This window comes from Lepisma saccharinum, chromosome 12 (genome assembly GCF_977018435.1).
Source record: "Lepisma saccharinum chromosome 12, izLepSacc3.1, whole genome shotgun sequence".
In the NCBI taxonomy this organism is placed as follows: domain Eukaryota; kingdom Metazoa; phylum Arthropoda; class Insecta; order Zygentoma; family Lepismatidae; genus Lepisma; species Lepisma saccharinum.
Window position 1 is genome coordinate 36,252,242 of NC_139240.1, and position 17,032 is coordinate 36,269,273.

General features: G+C 41.1%; 1 protein-coding gene across 1 annotated transcript in view; it reads left to right on the forward strand.

Annotated features, from left to right (window-relative positions):
• LOC145995981 (QRFP-like peptide receptor) overlaps window positions 1-17,032 on the forward strand; it is a 539,079-nt gene that overhangs the window by 230,381 nt on the left and 291,666 nt on the right. The gene's annotated exons all lie outside the window — the stretch shown is intronic.

A 17,032-nucleotide genomic window follows, 5' to 3' on the forward strand; every position in this document is an offset into this window, starting at 1 on the left:
GCCACCTTCAAAGTTAAAGTGTGAGGCGAACCGCAAAGTGTCCAACCCGATCCGCGTTCTTGGAAAGTCTCGTGCTTGTTCAACAAAGCGTCAAACATCTGGTTGCAAATGGCATCCACCTCATCGACGTCGGCGGCGTGGAGGCTCTTTACACCAGTGTAATGATGGAAAGTTTCTCGCTCTTTTTTTACGTTTTCGTAAATGACGGAAACGATGAGGTGGATTTTCAACGAGCATTGCAACAAAACTTCGGTGATAGACGAAATTAACTTGCTTTTGACCGAGCGAAAAAAGTTGTTTAGATCAGATGTTTCTTCAGATCGGAAAGTCTCCTCGGTTAAAATATTTCGAATACTTTCGCCGGCACTTTTCTGCTTTTTTCGTGGCGCTTGATCGTCAACATCGAGCTCTCTCTTACTTGATCCTTCGCCATGCACACTCTTCCGATGTCTACTCAAGTTAGAAATAGATATATATATCCCACATTGGTCGCATGCACGTTTCGCTTCCTTCATCTCCATTTTTTGCTAAGAAAAAAAAGATGGTTACTAAAAATTGCACATTTTTTTGTGGTGTTATTTATATTAGATACGTTCTCATTTTTTTCTTAAATAACCAACATGAATCTCTTTGGTTTCCGAAAGCAAACAATGGAGACTGTACACCGCACGACGACAGATCATGAATTTCTACCTTCCCTATTAACTAAACTCAATGGTCTGTTGATCATTCACCTCAACAGTATTTGGACGAAATTGGATGATGATGTGGGCAAGATGTTTTATGTTTTTAATAACAATTTACATTTTTACGAAATTCCGATCGACGGGAAACTTCAAATCATCGTGAATCCGGAGAACGTAGGCGAAATCAAAATATCTACCGGCAAGAACATTTTTCGAATCAAGCACGACAAGATGCTTTCTAACATTACGTACGATGTGTCTGCAGGAGATTATCTTTACATGGAACTCCTAGGAGATTACGACAAACTTATTCCTCTCTTCGTAGAATTACGAATCGTCTATCCTATTATAAATAACCGTTAACCAAAAATGCCTAACGACATTTTCGGCAACACCAAGCGTGTAGACCATGCAGAAGAGATTCTCATGTTGGACATTCGAGTTAAGAAGTTGAGGACCGATTTGATCGCTTTGCAGGAAACCTTAAACAAAAGTTTAGAGTCGGAAATCGCTACGCTCCAAACGCAATGTCTCGACCCCATTCTGAAAATCGATTCCGAACTGAAGACGCTGATAAAAAATTATGTCGACGTACCTTCTTACGACAACGTTCAAAATATACAGTTGAGCGTGGATTCGCTTCAAAATGATTTGGCCAAATTACAGCAATTTCAAGCGAAAAATGAAGATTTGGAAAAATTGAAACTCGAAATCGAAGAACGAACTTCCGCAATAGAAAAGAATTTCTCTGAACTTCAAACCGTGGTAAACGATATAGACGCAGAACGCTTGCATGTCGTCGTTTCCAAATTACAAGAAGAATTCACCAGCACGTTGGAAGAAATTAAATCCAAGTTGCAGACTTTGGAAGATACCATGACGAACCTACCATCGTCGGACGAACTGCAGGTCATCGGTAAAAGCGTCGCGAACATAAAAATTCAATTGGAGGCCTATCAAGATTTCGAACACATTCAAACCACCATCGCTACGCTTCAGGCGTCCTTGGAATTGATCAACGAAGAAATTAAAAATATTCACGCTGAAGCGAGAGCGTTGACGAGCATTCAAGACACGTTGAGTACGGTTCAGCAGAAGATCGAATATTTAGAAAATTTGAACGTCGAAACGAATCTCGCTCATTTTCATCATGTACTGGACAACATACAGGGTGACTTGGAATCGTTACGGACGAGCGTGCCTTCGAGCGAAGATTTGGAAAAATTGAAAACGGCGGTGACGGCACTATCCGATTCGAGCGACATCAAAAGTTCATTGAGCGATCTCGAGAGTAAAGTGGCCAATCTCCCCACCTCCAAAGAATTGCACGCTTTGAAAAGGAACATATCACGTATGCTGAAACGACTGGAAACGGAAACGGCGAACGTGGAACAGATTCGAGACGAAATTAGTTCGCTGGTGTCGACGCTGCCCACTTCGCAGAGCGTCGCCGATCTTCACACGCAGTTTACAGAGATGCGAAGCATCGTGAACGATCTTACCGAGAAGAGCTCGAAATTGAATCAAGTCGAGAACCTTCAGAACATCGTCGTCAACATCAGAGATCAAGTTGGAGTGCTGGAATCCACGCAGGAATCGACGCTGGCCTCTTTCGGTGCCAAGTTGCAAGAACTCAACGAAAACTACAAGCAGTTGAACGTGGAAGTGAAAATCAAACCGTCGTTTTCTGCCGTAACGGATACCATAATCGAGCATTTGCTGCCCATCGAAAATAAACTCGGACAAGTTCACAGTAATCTGCTCGGCGTCGACACTAAATTCGCTAAACTGCATTCTCTGCAAGCCATCGAAATCAACAGCGTACCCAATCAACAGAGAATCTCCACGTTCGTCGAAGGTAACAAACTGTACATGTTACATCCTTATCATCCGTACTACAAGTTTCTCCTCGATGGCACGATTCAGATAAACGAATTTTCGTACTGGTCTCACGGCAGAAAATCTAGCGTTCCCACCATGACTTTGATATCGAATCGTGGTGTCCAGAAAGCAGGAAACATTCCTCTGGCACGTTGGAACGAAACGCGCAACATATATGAAATACACGAAGACGAAGATCTCACCGTTTTCGACGTGAGTGCCGGCGATAAGCTGATCATTCAAAACACGAGCGAAGTGCCACCCTCTTTGAATCCCATCACGCTTGTGCTTCTCTTGAAACGTAATCTCTAAAAAAATGTCTAGGCAAGCCATCGTCGAAGAATTGCATAAACCTGCACGCCGCAACTACGAACGTTTGGCTGTGGTAACCAAGGGCATCGACGACCTCTGGCAAAGTGACCTCGTGGAGATGAGTAGCGGCAATTTGAAAAACGTACATAAATTGAACAAGGGCAACAAGTACCTTCTCACCATCATAGACACGTTTTCGAAATTCGCATGGGCTCTACCTTTGAAAGCCAAAACGGGAACGTGCGTCACGGAAGCATTCAAATTAATTTTTCGCGAAAGCGGCGGCAGACGACCTCGGTTTCTGCAAACGGACAACGGTAAAGAATTTTACAACGCCGTATTCCAAAAATTTATTCAAAAACACAAGATTCGACATTATTCGACCTTCAGTCACATCAAAGCCAGCATCGTGGAAAGATTCAATCGAACCTTGAAAACACACATGTGGAAACGATTCACGCTTCGGGGAAATTACAAATGGGTCGACATCCTGCCGGAACTCGTCGATACCTATAATGATACGGTACACAGAACGATAGGCATGAAGCCAGCCGACGTTACGAAATCTGACGAGCAGCGTTTAATTTCTACCGTTTACTGTCCAAAGTACACACCCACGACAAAAAAAGCTAAATACAAAATTGGAGACCAGGTGAGGATAAGCAAATTCAAACGCACCTTCGAGAAGGGATTCACAAAAAATTGGAGCACGGAACTTTTTACCGTGGTTCGAGTTTTACCCGCAAACCGACACACGTATATAATAAAAGATAGTAGCGGCGAGATTTTGAAAGGAAGATTTTACGAAGAGGAACTCTCTAAAACGAAACACCCCGACACGTACCTCATCGAGAAAGTATTGCGTAGGAAAGGTGACAAACTGTTTGTCAAATGGCTGGGACTTCCGGAAAAGAGTTGGATCGACGCGAACGAAGTGATCTTGTGAGTACGTGGAACGTGGTGAAGCGTCTACCGGATCCGGAAAGTCAAACGAAGAAAAAGAACGGTGAGTTGCTTCCCGACAGCATCCGCTGTCTGATCGTAGGTCCTTCGGGGTGTGGGAAAACGACACTGCTCGTGGACAATTTTCTCCTCGCACCGAATTGGTTAGATTGGAAGAACAGGCACCTGTACGTGTTCTCGAAAAGTTTGGAGCAATCCAAATACCAGCAACTGATGAAAGTGTACGATGGTCTGGACATTGCAACGTTCGCTTCGGAAATAAAACCACTCGACGATTGTCGTGAAAATTCAGTCGTCGTGTTCGACGACGCCATCCTGGAAAATCAAAATGAAATTCGCAACTTTTTCACGCAAGGTCGTCACAAAGGAATGGATTGTTTTTACCTAGCTCAAACGTTTTCCAAAATTCCAAAACAGTTAGTGCGCGACAACGCTAATTTCATATGTTTGTTTCGTCAAGATCACACCAACCTCAAGCACGCGTACGATGACTACGTAGGCGGAGACATGAACTACAATCAATTTTCGGAACGCTGCTGCTCTACTTGCTGGAACGGTGACGATTTCGGATTCGCGACGATCGACATGACGAGGAAACCCAACGACGGAAAATACAGAAACAAAATCAACGACTTTCTAAACGTTGCAACGTTGTGAGAAACGACGTATATAAATAACGTCATGACGAAACGAAAAATCGAAGACGAAAATCTCAAGCTTCGCGATTACCTCGCGAAACGCTTCAAAGGTTGGAAATCCGAGAATCGCGGATTCTACGAAGAGAAGAAACGTCAGGATCAACCTGTGATCGATGCCATCAGCGGTCTAGGTAAAGAAATTAAAAGTGTCACGGAACAAAATAAAAATTTGATTAATGAACTCGTACCGCTCGCAGCTAAAAGTTACGCCGTACCCACGCCCATTTCGAGCATTCCTTCGACGCCGTTCGAACTGAAGGATGCACCGGCACGACGTCGAGCCATAGGTAGCACGTCGTCTTCGGATAAGATCGAGTTGGGACCTTTGGCACGAGACTACCTGAGCACGGGGAAATTCGACAAGGATGAAGTGTTCGGATTGTATCCCAGCATGGAAACCAGCGAAGGCGGCGGTGTGGTGTGGAAGATTGGGAAATCGAAGGTGACCTTCGAAGGCAACGATATTAAAGTCAATTTAGGCGACAAGGATAGTTGGAACAGGTATCCGGGTACGGTGGGTTTGTGGGAACTCGTCGCCAAAAAGCAGCCGAAAGATTACACCGACGAAGATTACCAGAGTTACAAGGAAATTCTGATCATGACGGATGCCTTGTACCAGAACAACGACGCCTCGCAGAATAGGGTGAAATCGAGCAGCGGCGAAAAGTACAAGAATCTCATCAAACCGATTTGGAACCAGGTCAAAACAGGCAGCGGTGTCAAACGCTACAACACGTTACCCAAAGAATTCGTTTGGGTGGACGACGTTAGGAAACTCGTGGACCGATTGTTGGTGATAGCCGGCGAAGAGAATGCAGGCAATCGTAATTTCTACAACGAGAAGGTTGGCATCGTGGACATGATCAGCACGAAACTTTCCAACTTCATCGTGAGCGACGACAAGGGCATAGGTTACCTGATCAAAATCATCAACACGCTGCCTCCGAAATTCTGGAACGTGGCCGAAGGAAAGGGACTCGTGAACGACATCATCAACAAGTTACCTTTCGAGATGCATCTACCGGGCTACCAGTACTGCGGACCGGGTACCAAACTCGAGAAAAGATTGGAGAGAGGAGACAAGGGTGTGAATCCGTTGGACGCGGCATGCAAAGATCACGACATCGCTTACAACACCACGCAGACGGATCTGGATGCACGTCACGAAGCAGACAGAAAGTTAAAGCACGCAGCTTTCGAAAGATTCGTGAGCAGAGACGCATCGTTGGGTGAACGGGTCGCCGCACTGGGCACCACCATCGCCATGAACACGAAACAAAAATTGGGGTGGGGTATATAAATAACATACAGTAAAAAAAACAACATGGCTTGCATAACTGATTTGCCGCACGAGCTACTATCTAAAATATTCAAAAAGGAAGTAAACGGAGATGTAGGGAAACTTGTAATCATAGCAAGAACGACGCCGGAATTTCGCATCCCTTGTGAAATGGTTCTCAAGGACCATCTTCGGGGGATCAGCGGCCTGAGGTGCAGTGATCTCAACATTCTGCTTTCGGCTGCAGGGGAAAAATTGAACGAGAGGTCGGACGAACTGCACGAGGCGATGCAGGGAAGAAGATGGTATACTGATGATTGGTACAAGTCTATGCAGGAGAAGGAAGATATCATTACGCACATCATCGCGTTTTCCGAAGCACGGACTTTCTTCCTCTGTTAAAAAAAATAATAATATATATACGTGCCAAAAAAAACTTGATATATAAATAACACACATCGTGAAAAAAAAATAATCTTCGGTATATATAAATAACACGCATCGTGAAAAAACAATTAAATTTCTCTCTAACACTTTGAAATTTTTTTTGATATGACGACTGAAAAAATAAGTGATCTCCAAGCATTAAAACAAATGCTAAATTTGTCAGTCGAGTATGTAAAAATTCAGGAATTGGAAGTCGACAAACCTTACACGATAACTTCCGGTTCAATCGTTTCTACCCAGTATGGTCCCAAGGTACGTCTGTTGCTCAACGCACAATACAGTCTATTTTTACCAGATCGATACGCTAGCATGTTATCCGACGAGAAGCTATCTATTTTAATCGAGAACAAAACTCGAATCGTGTACAAGGGGACAAAGGAACTTCTTGGCAAGAAAACGAAGCACGTAATAGAATTTGTGTAACGACTGCGAGGCCTTGAAAATATATAAATAACATACCGTAAAAAACTACACAAGAAAAAATCTCAGAATATATATATAAATAACATACCGTGAAAATAACACATAGAGCATCAACATGAAGCCCAAGGGTGTCGTGTACCAGATACCATACTCCAATCTAAAAAATCTAGGTGCCCTCGATGGGTTACTCACCAAGAAACAACGCGAGAAGAAACTTTCTTGCTTGTCGAAAGGACATGGAATGAAATTACTGCTCAGCACACCTCAATTGAAAAGATTGCAGCGTTCGCGGAAACAGCAAAAGATCGGAGGTTTCATATTCAGCATCCCGGCCATCCTGGCAGCATTGGGGGCCGTTGGAAGTTTGGCCGGCGGAAGTGCCGCCATCGCGAAAACCGTCATCGACTCGAAGAAGAACAAGGCCGAGTTGGAAGAACAGAAACGTCACAACCTGGCCATGGAGAAGAAGGGGAAGGGCGTGATGAAAAAGTTTAAAAAAAAGAAACAGAAGCACTCACCAACCGAGACATTGAATCTCTGATCGAACCGTTACAAATCAAACACTTCAGAGGAGTTTTCATGTCCGACTCGTTACCTTCAAGCGTCAAAAGAAAAGAATGCGGAGTAGTCAACTTGGACGGTCAAGAAAATCCAGGCACGCATTGGATATGTTACCACAAAAACGACAATGATAAAGCATTCGTTTTCGATTCTTTCGGAGGTGTTCCACCTACAAATTTAATTCATTATCTGAAAACGAACAAAACCTCCATATACTACAACGACGAACGCATTCAAGATTTCGGAGACGTGAACTGCGGTCATCTCTGCCTCTCCGTGCTCGCGTTTCTCTCTAAAATAAATAACCCTACGATCGAGGATTTCCAGAAAGCATTGTGGAACCTCAAACAGCATCACTAGGATGGGCGTGTTCCATCTTACGAGCGAATCTTCGATCTTGAAACTCACGCTGCACGACGACATCGTCTATCCTAAATCCGTGGCTCTGCGTGCATTCTACAGCATGTACCTCATACCTAACGTCACCCAGCACAACAACAAAATTAGCGTCGGAAGCGAACACATCGTCGTCACGCCAGGCCAATACAATCTTTCCACTTTGCAAGCTCAATTACCCAAAGGCACATACCTTTCTCAAAATTCGGTCACGCACAGAGTGGAAATCCTATCCGCGACGGAGACCGTGGACCTGGGCACCATGGGAGAACTTTTAGGTTTCGAGAATGACACCAAACTCGAAGCCGGCATCAAGCACACGGCAGTCAATATTCCTAAATTTCTAGCCATCGAAACTCTGAACGTACACTGCAACGTGGCGGAAGGCATGATCACGAAATCCTCGGACGGATTACTGGGAAGTCACAAGCAGACGGGAATCATAGCCACGTTCAAACCAAGTTCCGAGTTCATGGAACCGATCATCTACACGCCCTCTTCGCCGATCTATTTTCCAGTATGTCGCAACCGCATAGACGACATAGAGTTGGTGGTGACGAACGAGAAAGGAGACGTGGTGGATTTCGCAGGTGCAACGACCACTGCCATCGTGGAGATCAACGTATAATAAATAACACACATAGTGAAAAAAAAAAATGGAGCAAATCGAAAGTTACGAATTGCAATCTTTCCCTCCCAACCGTCGCACGTTCGCCAATCTGAACGAGGCGAACAGGGAGATCGAATACGACGTGGACGTAGGGGATGGGTTCATTCATCCTCACAGAGCGGACCTCTACCTTCAATTCGACGTGGTGAAGAAGGAAAGCGGAGACGCGTTTCCCGCAGCAGCAAACTTGATACTCGTGGACAACTTCGTGCCTCACCTGTTCTCGCAGGTGGAGGTGAGGAAACACAACACCGTCATCGACAGAATAGATTATCCAGGCATCACGTCGACGGCAGTGGGAACTTTGAAATTATCCAAAACGGACGCAGCGTACTACCAGGCCGGGGGATTCGAAGCCGGAACCAAAATATCGACGAAAAGTCACACGGTGCTCTTTCCCATGCGTCTGCTGCCGGGATTCTTCTCCGACTACAAGGAGATCATGTGGAAGGGAGGACTGCGCGTCACCTTTCGAAGAGCGGCCAACGACAACGACGCACTGATGCGATACACCAACTTAAACGCCGACGGCACGCCGATAGCCAACACTTTACCCGAAGCAGCCAAGTGCGTCATCCGGAGCATGGAATTGAGAATGCCGATCGTGGAATACGAAACAAACTACGCCCTCAAGTACAAAGCGGAGATCTTGAAAAATCCGCAGGTGGCGATTCACTTTCACAGTTACCAGTGCGTACAGAAGGTGGCATCGGGAAGTCACATGGAATTCGACGTGACGACGCAGTTCAACAACATACAGTTCGACATGCCAGATTTCGTCGTAGTGCTCTTTCAGACCGGGCGCAATAACAATCAGGAAAAAGATTCCAGCAAATTCGACGACTGCAAGATCAAGAACATTTATCTCAAGAACGGCAGGAACGAAGTGTTCCCGCGCGAAAATTACAACCTGGACATAACCAAAGATGATTACCTCAAACTTTACGAAGCTTACACGGCTTACAAACGCGTGACCGAGGGAAGTGTGGACATGTACTACACCCCCAGCGAATTCAAAATCCGCAGGCCGATGTTCGTCATCAACACCACAAAAAGAAAGCAGGTGGTAGTCAACGATCGCACCAACATCAAGGTCGTCTGCGAGTTCCACGACGCGCTGCCTGCCAATACTCTGTGCAGCGTCATCCTGATTGCAGAGAAGTCCTTCGCCTACGACGTGAAGAACGAGAGGGTCACAGAGCAGTTTTAACAAGTTTTTAACATCTTTTCTTGCACAATAAGTAATTTTTTGGACTAGCACAATCAGTTACAATAGCACAATACGAATTTCACTAGTTCAGATCAGTTACAAATATCAATTTCATTAGTTATCAGTTACAATATCTTTTTTTGCACTATAGCACGAGACAATCAGAAAATTTGCACAAAAAAATTTGTTGTTGTTTTTACACGTGAAAATTAACAATAAAATTTCTTTTTTTATCGTTTCAGATGCTGTCGAAACATCAAAAACACATACACACACACTAGAAAAAAAAAGCATGCAACTTTATTTGTAACACACACATATTCTCCATCTTCATCAAGAAAATATTATAATAAACATAATTATTTTTATCTATATCTCACAATAAAACTCTATATCCAAAAATATCACAACATCAAATAACACTAGAGTCGTTAGTACACGTTGCATGCATTACGGAAGTCCTCTGTAGAGTTTCATGGACGTTTGAGAAAAAAAAAACACGTGAAACTCTACAGAGGCATGACTTTGTTAGCCGTGGCCATTAGAACTGTGTTGGGCACCACGCACCCTCGCGAGGTTATAGGGGCCAGGTATCCTAAAAAAACAACAATTATTATTTTGTTTGTTTGCTTGCGTCACAATACAGGCGCGCGCGCGCGTGTGTGTGGCACATCGTTCCCCCGAGAGAGGTTTACAAAGGTCACGATATACGGAGTTGGAAAATTACGATATGGCGCATTCGCTCGTTACTGTTGCCAGCCATAAATCTCTCTATCTCTCTCTCTCTCTTCATCTTACACCAACGTTGGCATCTCTATTTTTTTTTTAGTTGTAAGTAAATTGCCAACACACTCTAGTTAATAATGCTACATATTATACACACACACGCACACACATACTGCGTTGCCATCCACCCATCTCTCTCTCTTTTACGGCAGTGCCGGCTCTCCTTGTTTAGTATATGTAGGTTGGCAACGCTGATCTTTACTTGAGGGCGGTCAACCGGGTTGATTGCACAAGCAAAATTGCCACCTCCTTGCTTTAGGTTAGGTTAGACCAAAAAAACCTTGGTGATTTTTTTTCGAGTGAGGAGTTGGCAACGCTGATCTTTACTTGAGGGCGGTCAACCGGGTTGATTGCACAAGCAAAGTTGCCAGCTCCTTGCTTTAGGTTAGGTTAGACCAAAAAAGGCTGTGGGTAAGCTGTCGGTTGTTTAACTCTTCCCTCTCTCTTTCTTTCTTGTAAAAGGCTATGGCAAAAGTACCAGTGGGTTGGCAACCTTGCTTTATGCACTGTAAGGCAAGCCTCAAGCAAGGTTGCCAGCTCCTTGCTTTAGGTTACGTTAGACCAAGAAAAAAAACCTTGGTGATTTTTTCGAGTGAGGAGTTGGCAACACTGCAAAAAATACCTCAAGCAAGGTTGCCACCTCCTTGCTTGAGGTTAGGTTATACCCAAAAACAAAAACCTTGGTGATTTTTTCGAGTGAGGAGCTGGCAACACTGCGCGCGAAAAGTAGGTCAAAAGGCGCAGCCAGAACGTAGCATTCCACCTACTACGAAAAGTAGGTCAAAGAACGAGTTAGCATAAGAGCAAAATTTGCAGAAGGTAAAAAATAGCTTAAAAAGTGATGCCAGAGCTTTTTCTGTCCTCTTTTCTCTCATTGTAGGTTAGTTTAGTATGTAAAACGTCGTAAATCATAAAATCGCCGCCTTACAGAAAAATATCGTAAGGGGAGACAGCCTTATAGTAAAATGTCGTAAGGCAAAAAAAAGTAGGTCAAAGGACGTGTCCAGGATCGCCCATTCCACCTACTCTTGAGCAATCCGTTCACTAGAGTTGGATACTATCCCTCCAACGTTTAATAAGAATCCCCCCTAGAACCCACGTGTCAATTAAGGCCTAATATGTAAGAGTTTGATATTTCTCTCCCCCCCTTAGATAATACCCTTAAATACTTTATTATCTTCATGTAATGGATTGAATATGGTGCATTAAAGTGTAAATTTTTACATATATTTATGAAACGCATATAAATATCGAATTTTAAATTATCTGAAGGGAAAAAGTTCCCCCCAAAAATCTTGATGGTGCAGCCTGCGCCATAATCACCCTCCCTGTGGGCACCCCTGATTGGAACAAATCCCCAGTATTCGACAAACCAAACCACTAAACAACTATAAAATATTGCAAATTTTCTCGCTGTAAGAAAACTTCGAATGAGCTTTCCTTAACACACGTGAATCTGCAGTATTTTCCCCCAGAATACACTTCGTGGTGACGTCAAGTTGAACATCATCCATTAAGGCAGTGCATAAGACTAAACTTCCCTGATGAAATCAACCTTCAAATGTTGCGAAACTTTTTAATTTTCACTAGCCTTGTTTTTCCTAATATTCCTGAGGCATGCAAAGGAAGAAAGAGAGAAGTTCAATTTATATTTAACAAACTAGTAGTTTAATTCAACATTCTCTCTCACTGACCTCTCACATGTTTGAGCTACCTAATTAAAACTGCAATTAATTTAACGATAGAAATCAACATGGACGTTTGCACGATTTTTTTTCCATGCAGGAGGCAAGCAAGATATTTTTTCCACTGATTGGGGGAGGGAGGGAGGGAGGGAGGGAGGGAGGGAGGTAGGTAAACGAGGCATATTTTCCTTCATAATAGAGTTACCTCCTCAAGAAAGACTCCTTCAGTTTGAAGTTATATTCCTGCAACGCTCTTGTAATAATTAATATAAATTACTATAACTGAAATGAAATTATATGTGTGAAATTTCAAATTTTGTTTTGACATTCATTTTCCAGGTGGAGGCTTGGCACCCCTCCCCCCTCTTCCGGATGCCCATGGAAATCAGCAGTATAGAAAAAAAGATAATCATGTTTGAATGTGTGACCCCGGCTGAAGTCAGAAAAGAAAGTAGACGCAAGGATTGAGATATGACCGAACCATACCCCCCTCCTCCCCCGGGGGGGGGGGGGCTTTTTCCCGGGCGAACAAACAACACAGGGTAGCAGATAACACTTTCCAAGGGAGGGTAGTGCTTTATTTTGAATTATTTGTCATTTTACTTTCTACATAAAAAAGCACAATGAACTGAATGAATATTTTCGCCACTTGTCTTCCATGTGGGAAGGCAAGTGCCCCCTGCCCCGCTGGATATTCCCATGGACTGCGCTATTAAATCTGAATTCTAGAAGCCTTATTGTTTCGTTATCTCGGTGACAGACACGTACGTTCGAGATGTGATCGACTCTATCTTAATGTAGAGTGGACTCCCCGATGATGTAGTGATAGCGTCTTCGCCTTCTAATCAAGGGGTCCCGGGTTCTATATCGGGTGGAGCCATACAGTGGTTCGGATCCCACTTTAAACTGATGGTCCAGTCCCGATTAGCCTTTCTGTGTGTAAAGTGAACTTAAAAAAATGTGAAGCATTTTGTAAATTTGGAATAAACAAAAAATAGTTTTTGGTAACCAAACCTTTGTTTAATTAGACAACAAAAAATTGATGTTTACCAGAATCAAATGTTTTTGGTGAGTGTGCACATTTCTTTTAGTTACCAAGAAATTTGGTCACTTACCAAATTTAGTAACAGTTACCAATTTGTTTGTTTATGCTTACCAAAATTTTAACCAAACGTGTTTTCATGATTCAGAGAAATCAGTTTTTTCAGTTTATAACCGTGAGCTAAATTATTACTATTGTCTTCCAATGTTTTAATCCGTAAAGCTAACGAAAGAGATGTGTTTGGGAATGATTAAAATGCTTTTAAAATTCACTTTTTATTTCGAACGATTTCCCCTTTTGTTCCCATTGCATATACATTTTCTGCACTTTACTGCATGAACAAATATGATAAAGATAGACAGACCTTGCACGAAAGTCCTGGTCAACCTTGAACGACCCTTGTATTATTATTTTTGAATGTAGACTATCGTTGTTTACGTGTAGACGCACATCACTGGTTATACCTAGTCACTCATTTTAAAGAGTAACTAGTTACATTTCAATTTCTCGAAAACAGATTCGTTATTGCCAGAACCGACAACAAAGGAAATGGGAAGAGGATTATTTCAGCTCGTTGTATTTTCCTGGAAACTTATAATAACCGTGTTGCCATTTTGCCAAGGGTAGGCCTATTTATCTTCTAAGAGACAGAGTACCTCGTTTTCCTTTTGATTACAGTAAACGCTCGTTAATTCGGACTTCGCTTAATCGGCGGTGAGGGACTAGGGGAAGGATAGCACTTGAACCGAATTAAACTAACTCATTAATGTGATAAGGAAGGTTATGGGGCCTAAGTAGGTCAGGTGTTATGTGTTGTTACATTTTTTAAATGGGGTATTAATGGCCTTTTTAATTCGGACAATTTAACTTTCAATTGACGAGATTGTACTGTACTGTCAAAATTGACAAAAAAATGCAAATATTAAATATAATGCTGTTTTATTCTGAAGTAACACTATGTAAGATAAATGCTTTTATTCTGTTGATAGTCTCTTACAAGGATTTCCTTGTAACCTATTTTGATACCCATTATGAAAATTTTCTGCCATTCTTTTGTCATTTTGCAAAATAAAAATATTGTTTCCCGGTTCTAACTAAAGGGAAACTGGTTTAGCATTAACTTCAATTACCGGAAGAGAAGAGGATTTTTTTTCTTGTGTGTGTGTGTGTGTGTTTTTTGTTTTTTTTTTTAATATTGTGTAGTAGTTGTGGTGTGTGTGTGTGTTGTGTTATAGTTGTGATGTGTTTGTGTGTGTCTTGTGTAGTAGTTATGCTGTCTAATGTGTTTGTGTTCGTCTTGTGTAGTAATTGTGCTGTCTAATATGTTTGTGTTTGTCTTGTGTAGTAGTTCCTCCATTCATATTGGGGGTTAGGCGTAGAGCTGACAACTCTGCACTGTAAAAAGACATGTCAAGAAACAGCAATATAAGGCCATGGATGTTCCCAAGGTAAAATATTCCGGAGGTAAAATAGTCCCCCGTTCGGATCTCCGGGTGGGGACTACTTTGGGAGGTCCCTGGACTAAGGATAAGATCTACATTAGGAATAAGGATATTAAATTAGGCACCTGGAATGTTCTGAGTCTTTACCGGCCTGGGGCATTTCAGTGTACAGTTAATGAGATAGGGAAGTATAAATTAGATGTAGTAGCTGTCCAGGAAGTTAGGTGGCCAGGAGAAGGGAATTGTAAAACTAAAAATTATACTTTTTTCTATGGTGGTACTGAAAATCATAATTTTGGAACAGGCTTTTTCATAAATAATAGAATTATCTCGGCTCTTAAAACAGTAGAATTTATTAATGATAGGATATCATATGCAGTTTTACAGGGTAGGTGGTGTAAAATTATTTTAATAAACATACATGCACCAACGGAAGATAAAGATGATAATACTAAAGATGATTTTTATACAGAGTTAGAACAGGTCTTTGATAAATTTTCTCAGTATGATATGAAAATTCTGTTAGGTGACTGTAATGCACAGATTGGCAAAGAAGAGACATTTAAACCCACGATTCGTAAAGAAAGTCTTCATGAATTAAGTAATGTTAATGGTATAAGATTGATTACTTTTGCAACCTCAAAGAATTTAATTGTGAAAAGTACCACTTTTAAACATAAAGATATCCATAAATATGCCTGGTCTTCTCCAGATGGTAAAACTCATAATCAGATAGATCATATTCTCATTGATAAGAGAAGGCATACCAGTATAATTGACGTTCGTACACATAGAGGTGCTGACTGTGCCAGTGACCATTATTTAGTAATTGCTAAATTAAGAGAAAGACTCTCAGTAATAAATCATAAGCAACAAAATCTAAAAGTTCTAAAATTTGATACAGGAAAGTTTGCTGATGAAAGAATTAAGAAAGATTACCAAATTAAACTGTCAAATAGATTTGAGGTTTTGCAGGATTTAAATGATGATGAAAATATAAATGAAACAGACGTAAACAAGAATTGGGAGCACATACGTAATGCAATAGAATCAGCAGCTAAGGAAAGTATAGGATACCATAAACCGAGAAAAAGTAAGCCATGGTTTGATAATGAATGTCATAATCTAATAGAAATAAGAAATCAGGCTAGACTTAGGTGGTTAAATAACTCGGATGATACAAATCTAAGCAATTATAATAGAATAAAGCGAGAAGTTAACCGCACGTTTAGAAGTAAAAAAAGAGATTACTTGAAAAGCAAAATTAACGAAATTGAAACAAACAGCAAAAATAAAAATATCAGAGATTTATATAAAGGTGTAAATGAATTTAGAAAGGGGTGGCAACCTAAAGTAAACTTGATAAAAGATAAAGACGGTGATTTTCTAGCTGACCCAAGCGATATTCTAAATAGATGGAAGAACTACTTTAATGACCTTTTAAATGTCCATGTAGGAGATAAATCAGAAGTGAATGAAGTACACACAGCAGAACCTTTAGTTCCAGAACCTAACTTGACTGAAGTTAAAGATGCTATTAAAAGTCTTAAGAATAACAAAGCACCTGGCATTGATTGAATACCAGCTGAGTTAATTAAATATGGTGGAAATTCATTAATATGTCAAATTCATAAATTAATTTGTTTAATATGGAATAAAGAAGAAATCCCTCAACAGTGGAAAGAATCCATAATTGTTCCTGTGTTTAAAAAAGGTGATAAAATGAACTGCAATAATTACCGTGGAATTTCTCTACTCTCAACAACATACAAAATATTGTCTAACATTCTTGTAACAAGACTAACCCCATATGCTAATGAAATTATAGGTGATTATCAATGTGGATTTAAACGTAACAGATCAACTTCAGATCAAATTTTTCACATCAGACAGACACTTGAAAAAAAGTGGGAATATAATCAAAATGTCCATCAGCTATTCATTGATTTCAGAAAAGCATATGATTCGGTCAAAAGAGATAAATTATATAATATATTAGTAGAGTTTGGAATACCTAAGAAGCTTGTTAGTATGATAAAAATATGCACCAGTGAAACAGAAAGTAAAATTCGTGTGGGTAATAATATGTCTGACAAATTTATAATTCATGATGGGTTAAAACAAGGAGATTCATTATCTCCATTGCTCTTTAATTTTGCCTTGGAATATGCTGTTAGGAAAGTAAAAGAAACTAAAGAAGGACTAAAATTAAATGGTGTGACTCAGTTGTTAGCATATGCAGATGATGTAGACTTACTGGGGGATGATGTGAATACAATTAAGAATAATGCTAAAATATTTTTCAAAACTGCTAAAGAGATAGGTTTGGAAGTTAACAAAGAGAAAACTAAATATATGTTTACAGGCCGAAACCAAGTGTTAGGTAATAATCAAAATCTAATTATTGATAACAACTCGTTTGAACCAGTTTCCAAATTCAAATACTTAGGAGTAATATTAACAAGTGAAAATTATATTAAAGAGGAAATAAAAAGTAGGCTTAATTCAGGAAATGCATGTTACTTCTCTCTTCATAAACTTTTGTCTTCTC